Raw genomic sequence first — 16,074 nt, 5'->3', positions numbered from 1 at the left:
CTCTACTGTGATGTAAGATGTAGTGCCCCTTAGAGCATTCCTTATAAAGGAAGGGAGAAGGGAGGGAGGAAGACAGAGAAAGAGAGAGATTATCTATATTCATTGTAATTAATCCATCAAACTTGTCTCATCCTAGTATCTGAATTTCATTTCAGGCCATCTGCGAAAAAATAAAATAAAGTAAAATAAAAAACAGACTTTTTAACTATCAAGCAAAATTACCTCCCCAATAGTATTTAATAATATTAAGAAGTAATCTATATATTAATTTTAATTTCTCAATTTCATGTAATATTATAATGTTAATTTGATATAAGGTATAACCATTGGCCTATCGGGGCTGGAAAATATAATCCTTCCAAGATAGTAGTTGACCCTTCAACAACACAGATTTGAACTGTGGGTCCACTCATACACAGATTTTTTTTATAGTACAGTATTGTCAATATATTTTCTCTCCTCATGATTTTCTTAACAACATTTTCTTTCCCCTAGCTTACTGTATTGTAAAAATACAGTATGTAATACATATACAAAATATGTGTTATCAACTGTTTCTATTATTGGTAAGGCCTCCGGCCAACAGTAGACAATTAGTAAAGTCAGGTTATACTCAGATTTTTGACTGTGCAAGGGGTCAGTATCCCCAAACCCCGTGTGTTCAAAGGCCAACTGTATTTAGACCATTGAGGCTGTGGGGTAGGATTAGGGTGAAAGGAATCTCTGGTAAGTTTCTTCCCCTTTTCCCAGAGGCATGGGGAGAATTACTCTGTGCAAAATGCCTTGGGCTCTTCGAAGGAGAGCTGCCATAACAGTATAAATTTACAATTGTTTTGGACATGAATAGGAACAGGAACTCTAGTGACACTAGTAACTAACACAATTCTGAATTTTGAGGGTAAAATCCTGTACTCTAGTTCTTCCTAGGTCAGTTTTGAATGTTATAAATACAACCCCAATTATAAAATGTTTCATTATAGCAGTATAGCAAGCTTATTTGCCATATGCCTAGTGGTGTGAAGAGCTTTTCATTCCATGAAAACAAAGATCTCAGAGCCAATAATAAGCAATGTTAACAGGGCCTTGCTGTCATATTTAATGTGTAGAGAAAAAAAAGAAAGAAAGAAAATCCAAACTGCAGCCTTAGGCTGGCAGTCTGTAGCTCAGCCTCTCTGCATTTTAACCGGACTAAAATATTAAATATTTAGGCTCAAGGGATCTGTGATAGTTTAGATCCAGCTGTAATATTGGTTTAACAACCAGGAAAAATAACTTTCCACCTCAGAAGCAAAATTAAAGTAACAATCATTAAGCTGGTATAATTGAGTGTTGTAACTTTGAACTATGATTCAAATAGAGGTGTACATTTTCTCATTGTTTCAAATTGTCAATAATTAAAGACATCGTTTGGGGCGCCTGGGTGGCTCAGTCGGTTAAGCATCCGACTTTGGCTCAGGTCATGATCTCGCAGTCCGTGAGTTTGAGCCCCGCGTCAGGCTCTGTGTTGACAGCCCAGAGCCTGGAGCCTGTTTCAGATTCTGTGTCTCCCTCTCTCTCTGACCCTCCCCCATCATGCTGTCTCTCCCTGTCTCAAAAATAAATAAACGTTAAAATAAATTTAAAAAAGACAACATTTAATGTAGTTTATGTAGCAACCATTAAATAACCCAAGAATGGGAATGCCTAATAAACTGTATAAATGTATTTTACTGATGCACAGTTTTCTACATAGCTCTATGTGTACATATAAATATACCTCATTAATCCAGACACCACTAGTTTATGGAGTGGATTAATACAGACACTGAGTATTTTTGAAGCTGTTCAGACACAGAATCTATGTTTGGATTAAAGATGCAGCATTTAAATGAGTTGAGTGCTGAAAGGAAAAGAGAAAGAAGCTCATTGTCTTAAAGATTCTTTTAGGTTAGATTTTTATAACTGGATTACTATTTTGAAATTGAAGTGTTAATTGCAGAGTGTGTTGAAAGTCACTGAATGAAAAGTATTCTGGGAGGCAGAACAGCATGGCTGTTAGAGTGAACCTACTAGGATTGAATCCTAGCTCTGCCACTCACCTAGCTAGGTAAGCTGTATTTAATGAAATACGACTTTAATGAACAAAAGGGGGAAAGTACTTGCAATTCAGTCTGCTCAAAAAATCTTGATCACACGATTACCATGTCATTGGTCTTACCCAGACTCTGACTCAAGTAGACAATGATTCATTAAATAATAGAATCCCAAAGTATCCCTGATACTCAGGTATTGATTCCACAAATAAACCTCATCACTGGCTCAAAGATATCCTAAAATAAGGCTGTCTGTGAGGTAGAAAGCCAGGACGTGGCCTACAAGGCCCCAAGAACCAGGCCATTTTGGCAAATCATTGGACATCCCTGTGCTCCATTGTCCTTCATTAGTAAAACGGAGAGAATGCTAACTCTTAACATTTGTTGGAAGGATTCAATTAAATGAAATAATGCTTTGATAAATGGAAATTTTATTGATAGGAACATAATGACATCAACATAATTTTTAAAACAAACATTTGGTCTAAGAGAAAATGTTTTAATAGTAGTCATTTGAACATAACTAGGGTATTGAAATTCAGATAACCAACTTTTTTTTTAAGTGAAAGCAGCAGCATCTGTTGACCTATTCTAGAGTTATTTAGTGGTTGCTAAATAAACTACATTATTCATAGTCTTTGCTAGTAGTCCAAATTCAAAAAGTAAATAATTTGCACAAAACCACATAACTAGATAAAATCTTAAATGTATTGGTCAGGGTTCTCCAGAGAAACAGAACCAATAGGAGATACATACATGTATACATATATTATAGAGTATTGATTCAAGTGATTATGGATCCTGAAAACTCCCACAATCTGCCCTCTGCAAGCTGGAGACCCGGGAAGGCTGGTGGTCTAGTTCAAAAGCCTGAAAGCCCAAGAGCCAGTGGTATAGATTCCAGTCCGAGTTTGAACACCTGAGGACCAGAAGTGCCAAGAGCAAGAGCAGATTAATATCTTAGCTCAAGCAATCGGGTAGAGAGTGAATTCAATTTTCCTCTGCCTTTTTGTCCTGTTCAGGCCCTCAATAATTGGATGATGCCCATCCACACTGGGGACCTGCAACAATCTGGTCATCCCTTGGCCCAGTCAAGTTGAAACATAAAACTAACCATCACACCAAGTGTCTTGCTTCCCAGTTCATTATCATTCTTTTATGATTGTGGATTTTATTCCTCCTCCTTTTGGTTCCCCTTATTTTTTCTATTTGCTGAATCATTTTTTCATGAAATCTTACTTGAAATCCAGAAAAAGTTGGAAAGGATCTTTGGCCCCCCATCAACTCTCAGAGACCCTATGCCCTTGAGCCACCTTTTTGAGGGAACCCTCAGGCTCTGTGTAATACAGATGGAAAACCATTCTGTTCCACATTAATGTAGTTTCTACAGTCTATTTGAGAAAAGTAATTAAAGAATTGAATATTCTTATTCACACTTGAAAGTAATAAATCTATTTGGACATTATACTAAATTTAGCAAGGCTTCTTCTATTATTAATTATTGAAGGAATATCAGATACATGTATTAAACTTACTAAAAGCCTTTTTCTTCATGGAACTTGTATGACAAAATATGACAAAATGTGATAAAAATCTAATTTAGAAGAGAACACATTTTCATGTGACTTTCTAGTATTTTAATGCCTTTCATGCCATATTTTATTTCTCTTGAAAAAAATAGTGGTTAGAATATGACTGTGTGTGTGTGTGTGTGTGTGTGTGTGTGTGTGTGTAATTATATATATCTTGCTCTTATATATGTAAGAGAGCAAGCACGAAACAAAATGACTACCTAGTACAGTTGGGCTAGCACCAAGCCTTTTATGTTTATTTTCTCACTTGATTCTCATGTAATGGCCTCAACGATGCCTGAATAAGAATGAGGCCATATTAGTATTAATATTCAATTTTGTTTGTTCTGTTTTTCACCTGCTAAGCACAGAATTCTTAGTCCCATTGATATTGAGCATTATTTTTTGTGCTTACTTGCCATCCTTGTATCTTATTTGCCGAAATGTGTGTTCAAGCATTTTGCCAATTGTTTACTTGGTTATTTTCCTAATATTGAGTTTTGAAAGTTCTTTATAAAATCTGAATATAAGCCTTTTAGCGGACTTATAAATATTTTCTTTACATCCGTGGCTTTTCCTTTTGATCTCTCAGTGATGTCTTCGAAACAGCAGGAGTTTTTAATTTTGATGAAGTCTAATTTATCACTATTTTGTGTATTATCTAAGAAATCCATACAATAACCCTCATCATGGATCATTATTACATGCTTCTTTGCATGCATTGTAATTTATTGGATGCAAGACATTGTGATTTTTACCTTGTTGAGCAATGCTGAATATTTTTGTAGATATTCTTGGCTTTTGTTCTAGGATGCAGTAAAGTTGCTTGCAAGCAGTTTGACCCTTTAAAATCTAAGTTTTAAGGTTTTTTAGGCAGGACTGGAACAGTGCTCAGTCTAAAGCTAATTATTCCTAAAACTGAAGGAAGGCCTTTATGTACTCTACCCAATACCCTACTAATTATGAAATTTTCCAGTCTGGCAGGTAGACACTGGTGCTGTTTCTGGCCTTGTGTAAGTGCAGACACTATTACCTGAAATCCTTTCAGGAAGTTATTTTCTGGGCTCAAGTCATTTGCTCACTTGAATACACTGATCAGTCTCTCCTAATTCCCAAGGGGCACCTTCAGCGTTCTTTCTCTGTAAGGACCTCTTCTGTTCAATATTCTATCCAGCAAATTCTAATAAACTTTCCCTGGACTCTCAGCATTGTCCCCTCAACCCAAAATGTTCACTGGTTTCTGCCTGGAAGCATTCTCAAGGTGTAATATGGATAATCATATGACTCAGTTTGTTCATTTGCTCTCTCTCAGGAGTTACTATGCTTTATTATCTAATGTCCAAAGACTTGAAAACTATTGTTTCAATATATTTTGTACATTTTTTGTTGTTGTAGTTTCGTGCCAGAGAGTATACCCAGTCCCTGTCACTATGTCTTGGTCAAAGTATAAAACTTCCTCCTGATTTTTAATTGGAAGCATGGTTACTTTAAATATGTTGGAATAAGAAGACTGACAAATACAAACACAAACCTCATTTTAAAGTGCCACTTTGGAGAATCCAAGGGCAATATGAAGACACAGGGATTAGGGGAGAAAAGGAAGAGCTGACACGTTACAAATGGTTCTGAATCAACAGAACACAAAGGTCTTTCCTTTCAAGCCATCCCATTGCACAGCACTAGCAGCATCACAGCACGTTACATAAGGCTGACCTACCTTAAAATGCATGAATCAACCTTTATTTAGAATTAATTTTTGATCCTTTGACCTTTTATGAATTCTTAGCATCAAAATGTCAAAAGGCTTTGAAAGTTTAATCAAAATGATGTCATTCCTTCTCATGGTCAAATCTGCACTGTGCCTTTTGATAGTGCCTATGAATATTACAGCTATTTTAACTCTCATTAACTCTCTTATATTTCTTATATAAAGGATAAGGTGAGGAGACTAAAAAGTGATGTATACATTGATTAAATGACCACAATGTCAAATCTAAACAAATATTGACCTGCAACACCTAAACCATCAATCAAATGATTTTGGAATTGGTCTCAGAAAAAAATATATGGGCCTGCAAGAAAATCTGTCCGATTTTTTTGCCCTTTCTTTTCTGCCTATACTCTTGGCTTCTATTCAGTTTTGTGCTTCTAAACTTTGCCCTGCAAAGCTTGAGCAAAAAAAAGAACCCAAGGAAGGGGCATCTGCTGCTTACTACTAAGAGTTGTGCCAGGCAGGTTGCAGAGGCAATAGGGTCTCAGTGAACTGGGACAATGAAGCCAATCAAGAATTAAGATGACTCAGGGGAGCCTGGGTGGCTCAGTTCGTTAAACATCCGATTTAGGCTCAGGTCGTGATCTCACAGTTCATGCATTCAAGCCCCAAGTTGGGCACTGTGCTGACAGCTCACAGCCTGAAATCTGCTTTGGATTCTGTGTCCCCCTCTCTCTCCGACCCTCTCCTGCTCACACTCTGTCTCTGTCTCTCTCTCTCAAAAATAAACATTAAAATATTAAAAGAATTAAGATGACTCAAAATAATTTGTGCTCTAGTTGCCTAATGCAGTGACATCAGTTGGCGACATAGGAATAAATTCCTAAGCTACTGAAGCTGTGTGGCAGAAAGTAAAGGAATTACCATATGCTGTAGAAATTACCAAACCTAGAGAACTTCAGAATGGATATCAGAGGTCTTACTCAGACTTTGCAAGGTGAACAACTGCAGTCAAGTTTTAACTGAATTATACTGAAGACAAAAAAATAGGAGTTATTAGTGGCTTATCAAGTATCTGCCACTGTGTTCACACCTTGAGACATATTTCAGTCAAACCTCACACCAATCATGGAAGGGTTGTACTACTGTCCACATTTCACAGAGGAGAAAACTAAGGCAGTAATTAACTAATTAACTGAGACACTATTTGAATCTAGGCCTAATTCTAAAGACTTCTTTATTTTTTTAACGTATTCATGTTTGAATACATAATAGATGCACATGGTACAGAATTAAAAAGGGTAAAAATGTCATAAAAGTAAGTTTTCTTCCAATCTATTCCCAGATGCACAGTTCCTCTCCCAAGGGACAACTTAATTAATTTCTGTATACTTCTACAGATGTTTTGCCGACTATAATGGTAGACACATCCATTTTTCCTTACAGTTGCATTAGTATTTGCTTCATGTATTTTGATGGTCTGTTAGGTCCATAGCAGTTTAAAACTGTTATATCTTCTTAGAGAATGGACTCATATTATAATTTTGTGATGCTCCTCAGTATCACTAATGATCTTCCTTGTTCTGAAATCTACTTTGTATGATATTAATGTAGCTCTTTCATCTCTCTTTTGATGAGTACTAGCTTGTTTTAGCTTCTTCCTTCTCTTTCCTTTTATCTTAGTCTTTATGTTTAAAATAGATTACTTGTTCTGCCATTGCAATTTTATGATGGATCCAAGAAAGGCATTAATTTTCATCTGTCCAACCTTTTAAGGTCATGGACAATAACTTCCAAACTGTTTACAGGTCAAAGCTGAAACCAGAAGTTTTCTCAGCCTAATTATTTTTAAAGATAATTTCTTCTCAAAGACAATGAACGTACATTTTAATACAGAGAAAGTCTTATCTTTCTCTGACTTGACTACGGCAGTAGAATATGCATTGAACACTTAAGAGTTATATACATTGCTTTAAAATATGATTAAAAAAGAGTTACTAGGATTCAGCTGTATATATCATTTAAGGTTGGATTTACATTTGTTGTAAGACTGTTCTTACTAACTATACATTTGGTATTAACTCTGAGAAAGCATTAAAATCCAAGGAACCTAAGTTAAACAAAGACCTATATTTTTTTTTTGAAAAGAAAACATATATAATTTATTTGAAAAACACTGTAAACTGTCTTAAAGTGATCTTAATTGTTCCTTGGCCATAATTTTCTTTGGCTCTGCATCCTGCTATTGGTTTGGGACATTACATAAATGCAATTCCATAATTTATTAAAGAGAAGCCATCCGTGGGTGCCTGGGTGGCTTAGTCGGTTAAGTGTCTGACTCTTGGTTTTGGCTCAGGTCATGATCTCACGGTACATGGGATGGAGGTCCACATCAGGCTCCTTGCTGACACAAAGCCTGCTTGGGATTCTCTCTCTCTCTCTTTTTCTCTTTCTCCTTCTCTCCATCTCCTCTGTCTCTATCTCTCTCAAAATAAATAAAATTTAAAAAAGAGAGAGAGAAACCATTCGTACATTTTATAGAAGTGTTTATTAATCTAACCAGCCTTTTTTAAAAAAAGCTTATTTATTTGTTTTGAGAGAGTGAGGTAAAGCATGAGTGGGGGAAGGGCAGAGAGAGAGAGAATCTCAAGGAGATTCCATGCTGTCAGCACAGAGCCTGATGTGGGGCCTTGATCTCACAAACCGCGAGATCATGACCTGAGCTGAAATCAAAAGTCAGTGTTTAACCAACTGAACCACCCAGGAGCCCCTAAGCAGTCTTGATTGTTACCCTTGGACCCCACTGTCAGGGATCATACTAGTGATTTTATTGGCAGGGACAAAAAAAATCTAAACAAGGTAACAGTCAAGCATTTTCTAGGAGTTTTTCTTATTCCATAATAAGTGATAACTAAGATTTATTAGAGTAGACAGAGTAACTAGCTATGGAAAGGCAAGATCTCCGAAATCTACAGAAGTGACATAGTTTATGACAATTTTGTACAATTATCAAATTTCAGTCATGAAAATAGATTTGTGATACCTTTTGCTTAAGACATAGTTGGAAAAGATATCATTCCTGATAAGTTATGACAATTTCTTCCATTAAGAGAATTTTTTGAGTGAGCTTTTTTTCACTGCATATTGTTTCAGTTATATATTGCTGATTAACCACCCTAAAACTTAGTGACTTAAACCACAACAGTTAATTTTTCTTAAGGTTCTACAAGTTGATTGATTCTTCTTCTGGTCTGTTTTGACATTACTTATGTGGTTGCATTCATCTGGTGAGGAACCTGAGGATGGGCTCAGCTGTGGCAGATGGGATTGCTGAACCAATCTTTCCCCGAGTCTCCACCTGGGCTCCATCAGCAAAGCATTACAGGAGGGCAAGTTTCAGTGGAGAAGCTCTCATAGGGCCTCTGCTTGGCATCATGTTTGCTGATACCTCATTGGCCAGAAGCCATACAGTCAATCTCAGAAACAACTGGGAGGAAAAGGGAAGTGGATGCTGGGAAGTTTGATTCATTGGGAAACATTGTTGTAAAAATCTCTTCTAGTCCTTCTTTTGGTTCCACATATTCACATCTTTCCCACATGCAAGATGTACTTAGTCCCTTCCAAGAACCCCCAAAGTATCATCCAATTACTGTGTAAGGCTCAAAGTCCAGGATCTATGAGGTTTTGATGCAAATAAGGCTTCACAGGTGAAATTTCTCAAGTGCCCCTCTTTGGGAGCAGTTCCTCTTAAACAAAGGATTCGGGAACTAAACGGTTGTTATTTTCGCCCACACATGCAACATACATTGGTGTGATAGGGAAAGGATAACTTCAACCAGATACTTGCATTCCAAAAAGAGAGGAACAGAGGCACATAGTCCATAATAATTATGCAGTCCTGCCCAGGATATGCTCTCAGGCCCACAACTCTAAGAACTGTGAGTGTTCCTTAATAGAAACCAGTTCTGTTTATCTGTGGTTCCCTAATCCTTTATTCTTCTCAACTCTGTCTTTAATGTTTAGCCATTTTAATATAACATGAATTTTTCTGAATTTGGTAGTGCTTCCTTTGGAGAATTCTGTTGTTGTATCTGTAGATATTCCTTCTGCCTCATCTTCTCTCTTCCCCCTTTCTGAAATTTAAATCATGCAAATGTTAGCTCTTCTCACTGAGTCTCACACATCTCTTGCATTTTCATTTCTTTTTTTAGGACTTGTGATTTCCACATGAACCAGGTTAACAATAACAGAGCTGGAGTAAGCACATTCAAGTGAATTGAGATGGACTGGAACTCCTTCACTTGTTTAAAGTGAGTTTGTAGTCTTTTTGGACTGTTTGGTCTTGGAATAAAAGGCTGGATTTACTCTTGGGGAGCAGCTAATAATATTCTGTGGCTGGAGAAATTAGGTGGATATCAAAATGGAAGACCCTTTACTGAAAAAAAGAACCTGGTTAAAAAAAGCATTAGTACTTCTCCTATTTTCAATCCAGCACCCTTAGTTCAGACAATTTTTTTTAGACATTCCAGTTCAGCACAGTATCTTTTCATCCAGTTCTTATCACTATCCAGTAGGAGAAGAAAGAAGAAAAGATTAATAAACAAATAATGCATATGTGGCACATATTCTCTCTCACCCATTTTATCAGCCTTAAATAATTTAGGGCAGGAAAACTTTCATAGGATTTTCTAATTCACAAATGCTCTAAAACACACACCTCAAGAATGTGCTAGATTTGCTGTGCAGTCTCTTGCCCCTATGATGTATAATTTAAATGAGGACTGTACTTGGTAAGGGAGTAGAGTGAATGCGCTATAAGCCAGCTATTGATACTTCCCAAATAGCCACTCTCTGCTTATTAAAAGATGATGAGGCAAACCAGTATCTTATAGGAGCCAGATCTGGTGGGAAAGTAAATTGATTCTCTTCCTTCACTTGGATGGAAGCAAAGGAGTTCTCTTGCATTCATCCGAGAAATAAGACTTTCTTAATACAAAGAGGATATTCTAATTCAAAACTTTAAAACAAATAAGATAGAAAAATGAGCATTGAACAAATAAAACAACTCTTGAAATCTGGTGTAGCCCAAATGGCACTGCACTTAGGCCCCAAAATCTATCCCAGATATGTCACTTACTAGCTTTGTGTCCTTTGGCAATGTAATCACGTTAAGCCTCAAACTGTACAATCCTAACACAGAATGGGAGGTGCATCCAAACTCTACCTCCATTACTATTTTGTTAGGAGGATAAAATGAGATAATGCACATGAAATCACTCTGTAAAGCCTTGAGCACTGTGCTGATGTAAGACATTATTTTTGTACTGATACCTATTATGAGAAAAATAAAAGATTAATTCAAGATTATGCTGCATGGTTATGAAAAACTGTGTATTTTACAATATCCAGTTATTTTTAAGGATCCCCATTGCCATAGGCATGAACATTTAATCAGTCCCTGGAAGAAAAAAAAAAAAAAAACCACCCCCAAAGAGCTTTGCCTAAGAAAAGCTGATAAAACAGAGTCATGCCATGTTTCCATCTTAATCTTCCTTCAGCATCATCCCACCCTTCCTGGCTGCATACTTTGCATACTTAGAATTTTAGGCCGTTGATTATGTGTGCAAATATATATATATTTGAATGGCAATGGTGCAACAGAAATAGATGCCATTATCATGGTGGGTAAAAATCTAGCTTCAGGGGCAGTATCTGCAGTCAAATGTGCAGCTAACCCAGTAAAGCTTGGTTGCTCTGTTACAGAAAAGGCATGCTGAATCTGCATGTGAGTAAAGAACATTCTCTCCCTTAGGACGTTATAACTTCTGCTGATACACCTCACTGGTTTTATCATTCAGATAAAATCTTTAAAACAGGAGAATATAGGAAATCATTGGTAGAAAGATAGATAACATGGAGTTACCATAAAAGAGGCTTAATTTTGTAGCTATTTCACATTATTGCTAATGTAGGCATGAAACAGAGACACAGATTTTTCTGCTTACTTAGCAATGTCCTATTTTTCTTGGCTATTCTTAAAGACTGAATAAGGACACCTTTTTACATCATTCTTCCAGATTCTAAAAATAGAAGGGAAAAGTAATGTGATAGTGATAATATAAAAATAGCTACCATTTAATGAGTGTCTACTCTGGACGAGGCAGTTCATACATATTGTCTTATTATGTTATTAGCTTTTGGGATTATTACAGGTAGATATCATAATTTTCACTTACATATAAGGAAACTAAGTCTCAGAAAGGTTACATATTTGTTCACATAATACAACTAGTAAGTAGCAAAGTGGCAAACAGATTTTATGGAATGACTCTCCATTTGCTAGTAAAATCTGTTAACTAGGTTGTAGGGCATTTGCGAAATGGGAACACCACTTTCATCAGAGAGGGTGGCCACCTGTACCTCCAGTAGTATATCCTCCTTATAAGTAGCATTCCAGAGAAAAGGCCACACCCCTATTTCCAAATGGATGCTATCTTCACTAGAATTATATACCCACAATTGGACCCATCTCTGTGTCTAGGAGGAGAAAATACTCTAATGAGCTCATGTCATCCGTCTACCACATGTGGGAAAAGAAGGACAACATGGTTGACATCCTCATGCTCTTGTCCAAAAGAAGGAATATAGGGCAGGAAAAAAGAAGTGTCAAATATTTTACAGCAATTACCTAAATATTTGTCACTATTTCCTAATAGCTTTTCTGACAGTTGCCTCTCTGATCCCCGAAGCAGACTGTAGAAAAAATGAAAACATAATTGAAGAATAACTTCTGCTAGCTATGTTGAGATTACTTGAACTTCCAACTGCTCCTTCTTGTAGTTTCCTAGAGCAAATCAGTTGGATCTTCAGTGCTTTTTTTTTTATTTTTTTATTTTTATTTTTTATTTATTTTTGGGACAGAGAGAGACAGAGCATGAACGGGGGAGGGGCAGAGAGAGAGGGAGACACAGAATCGGAAACAGGCTCCAGGCTCCGAGCCATCAGCCCAGAGCCTGACGCGGGGCTCGAACTCACGGACCGGACCGCGAGATCGTGACCTGGCTGAAGTCGGACGCTTAACCGACTGCGCCACCCAGGCGCCCCGGATCTTCAGTGCTTTTAACATGGAGGAGAAAAATCCTCTTCTTCCCTTGTCCCTGCCTCTTTGCTTGAATGAGCCACTGGCTGATTAGAGAAGACAACCACTTTCTTATAGCTTAAAGCAATAAGTAGTTTTAGTAGTTTTCTCATCTCTTCAAAATGTGCAAAGAAAAGAAATGACCCTAGAAACAAAGCAGTCATCAATACACATAATAGCTATATTTACGATACTGAAAACCTAGACAAAAGTTTTGACAAAGAAATGTAATGCTATTTCTCAGTGTCAGCAAACTTTAGCTTGAGTACAATATTGGGAATTTGGTACATTTCAATGATTTATGGGCACTAAGATATTGGTAGTTTATAGGATACCATGAAATGCATTCCTCTCCTTAAAAAACTGGGATTCTAAAATCACTCTCAAACAGAGATATACAAAATCACCTTAATACTAGCTCCTGGTATGCTAGCACTGGCCATTACATATTAAAAGATTTTTCTCTATATAAAGGAAAAATATGTCAGAAAGGAAATGATCAGCTATGGAAGCAAAACTAGGAAGGAAAACTTTAGCATTATATATTTAAGAGGTTTCTGGGTAATGGGTATCCTTGAATAGATAATCTGACCTATTGCATTTTCAATTGTTGAGATGATGTTCACACAGTGGAAGGACCATGGGCTTCACAGTCAGATAAACCATTCATTATACAAATATTTACTTAGTACCTCCTGTGTCCCCAGTAGTTCTAGACACTTATGGTATGTCAATGAACAAGACAACAAAGATCCCTGCACAATGTCACAGACAGGGCAATAGTCATTAAACACAGTAAATAAGTAAATTGTATAGTGTTGTTAGAAACCAAATAACTGCTATGAAAAAGAAAACATAAAACAAGATATAAGGAATTGAGGGGGCTCTGGAGGAAGGATAGGGTGTGATATTAATTTGCTGGTCAGGGAATCCTCACTGAGAAGGGATATTTGAGCAATGAATTGAAGGTGATGAGGGATTTTCCAAGTGGATATCTGGGTGGGGGGGGGTGGAGGGTGGTTGGGGAAACATGCCATGCAAAGGGAACAGTGAGAGCAATTGCCTGAAGATAGAAACATTCCTGGCACATCTAAGGAATTCCAAGGAGGCCAGTATAGCAGGAGTTAAGTGAAGACAAGGGGAAGTAAAAGGAGAGAAAGTCAAAAGGAGATCACTGTAGGCCACTGTAAAGACAACTGGAACACTTCAAGTGTGAGATGATGGTGGCAGGGTCTGGGGTTGGTAGCAATGAAGGTGGTAAGAAATCATACTTTGGATATATTTTGAAGGTGGAACAAATAAGATTCATTGAAAGACTGGGTGTGGAGTGTGAGAAGGATAGCTGTCAAGAACACTGCAAGGCTTTCGGCCTGAACAACTGAATGCAAACCCTGGCACCATCCCCTACTGGTCATGTCTCCTTTGGTAATTTACTTTATTTGTCAGTATCCTCTTTCATAAAATGGGGTTCAAATGGTATCTTCTAAGCAGGATGGTTATGAAACTATTAAGTGAGATACCATTTGCAAAGCATCTTGTACATGGTACACATCATTACAAGTGGCCATTACAAGCCATTTGCTTTCTTTCTTTCTTTCTTTCTTTCTTTCTTTCTTTCTTTCTTTCTTTCTTTCTTTCTTTCTTTCTTTCTCTTTCTTTTCTTTCTTTTCTTTTCTTTTCTTTTCTTTTCTTTTCTTTTCTTTTCTTTTCTTTTCTTTTCTTTTCTTTTCTTTCTCTTAATTCCACTGTAGGTAACATACAGTGTTATATTTGTTTGGGTGTACAATAGTCATTTAACAATTCCATATATTACTCAAGGCTCATGAAGATAAGTGTACTCTTAATCCCCTTCACCCATGTTTTACCATTCCCCCACTGACCTTCTCTCTGGTAACCATCTGTTCTCTACACTTAAGAGTCTGTTTTTTGGTTTGTTTCCCCCCCCCACCTTTGTTCATTTGTTTTCTTTCTTAAATTCCACATATGAGTGAAATCATACGGTATTTGTCTTTCTCTGACTGGCTTATTTCACTTAGCATTATACTCTCTAGATTCATCCATGTTGTTGCAAATGGCAGGATTTGATTCTTTTTTATGGCTAATATTCCTGTGTGTGTGTGTTTGCATGTACACACACACACACACATATACATATATTATACAGACACACACATATATACATATGTATACTGCTTCTTTATCCATTCATCTATTGATGAACACTTAGGTTGTTTCCATGATTTGGTTATTGTAAATAATATTGCAATAAACATAGGGGTACATGCATCCTTTCAAATTAGTGTTTTTGTGTTCTTTGGGTAAATAACTTATTTTGGATTGAAGGCTATTTCTATTTTTAATTTTTTGAGGAGCTCTCCATAATGTCTTCCACAGTGGCTGCAGCAGTTTGCATTTCTACTAACTGTGGATGAAGGTTCCTATTTTTTGCACGTAGCTTCCCAGTTTTCCCAGCAACATTTGTTGAAGAGACTTTTCCCATTGCATATTCTTACCATCTTTGTTGAAGATTAATTGACCGTATAATCATGAATTTATTTCTGGGTTTTATATTCTGTTCTATTGATCTATAGATCTATTTTTATTGCCAGTACCATACCATTTTGATTACTACGCTCTGTAATATAACTTAAAGTCTGAAAAAAATAAGTTGAAGTCTAGAATTGTCATGCCTCCAGTTTTGTTTTTCTTCTTCAAAATTGCTTTGGCTATTTGGGGTCTTTTGTGGTTCCATACAAATTTTAGGATTGTTTACTCTAGATCTTTGAAAAATGCTGTTGGGGGCACATGGGTGGCTCAGTCAGTTAAACGTCTGACTTTGGCTCAGGTCATGACCTCACGGTTTGTGAGTTCCAGCCCCGCGTCGTGCTCTGTGCTCACAACTCGGAGCCTGGAGCCTGCTTTGGATTCTGTGTCTCCCTCTTTCTCTCTCTCTGCCCCTCCCCTGCTCATGCTCTTTCTCTATATCTCAAGAAAATAAATAAACATTAAAAAAATTGAAAAATGCTGTTGGTATTTTGATAGGAATTGCATTAAATCTATAGATTGCTATGGGTAGAATAACATTTTAACAATATTTGTTCTTCCAACCCATGAGCATGGAATGTCTTTCAATTTCTTTGTATCATTTTCAATTTCTCTCATCAGAGTTTTCTGGTTTTCAGAATACAGGTTGTTCACCTCTTTGCATAAATTTCTTATGTATTTTATTATTTTTGGTGCAATTATAAATGGGACTGTTTTCTTAGTTTCTTTTCTGCTTCTTCATCATTAGAGTATAGAAATGCAATGAATTTCTGTTTATTGATTTTGTATCCTGCTATCCTACTGAATTAATGTATCAGTCCTAGTAATTTTTTGGTGGAGTCTTTCAGTTTTTCTGTATATACTATTTTGTCATCTGTACACAGTGAAAGTTTTGCTTCTTTCTTACAAATTTGGATGCCTTTTATTTCTTTTTGTTGTCTGATTGCTGTGGCTAGGAGTTCTAGTACCATGTTGAATAAAGGTGTTGGGAGTTGACATCTTTGTCTTGTTCTTGACCTTATGGGAAAAGCTCTCAAT

General features: G+C 36.7%; 1 long non-coding RNA gene across 1 annotated transcript in view; it reads left to right on the top strand.

The window, feature by feature from the left end:
* LOC131514432 (uncharacterized) overlaps nt 1-10,721 on the top strand; it is a 96,356-nt gene extending 85,635 nt beyond the window's left edge. The window contains exon 4 of the long non-coding RNA XR_009263069.1: nt 9,566-10,721. This is a non-coding gene — a long non-coding RNA (uncharacterized LOC131514432). The remainder of the gene's footprint in view (nt 1-9,565) is intronic.
* The last annotated feature ends 5,353 nt before the right edge of the window (nt 10,722-16,074 follow it).

This window comes from Neofelis nebulosa, chromosome 6 (assembly GCF_028018385.1).
Source record: "Neofelis nebulosa isolate mNeoNeb1 chromosome 6, mNeoNeb1.pri, whole genome shotgun sequence".
Taxonomy (NCBI): Eukaryota; Metazoa; Chordata; class Mammalia; order Carnivora; family Felidae; genus Neofelis; species Neofelis nebulosa.
This window is presented reverse-complemented; position numbering and strand designations above follow the sequence as displayed.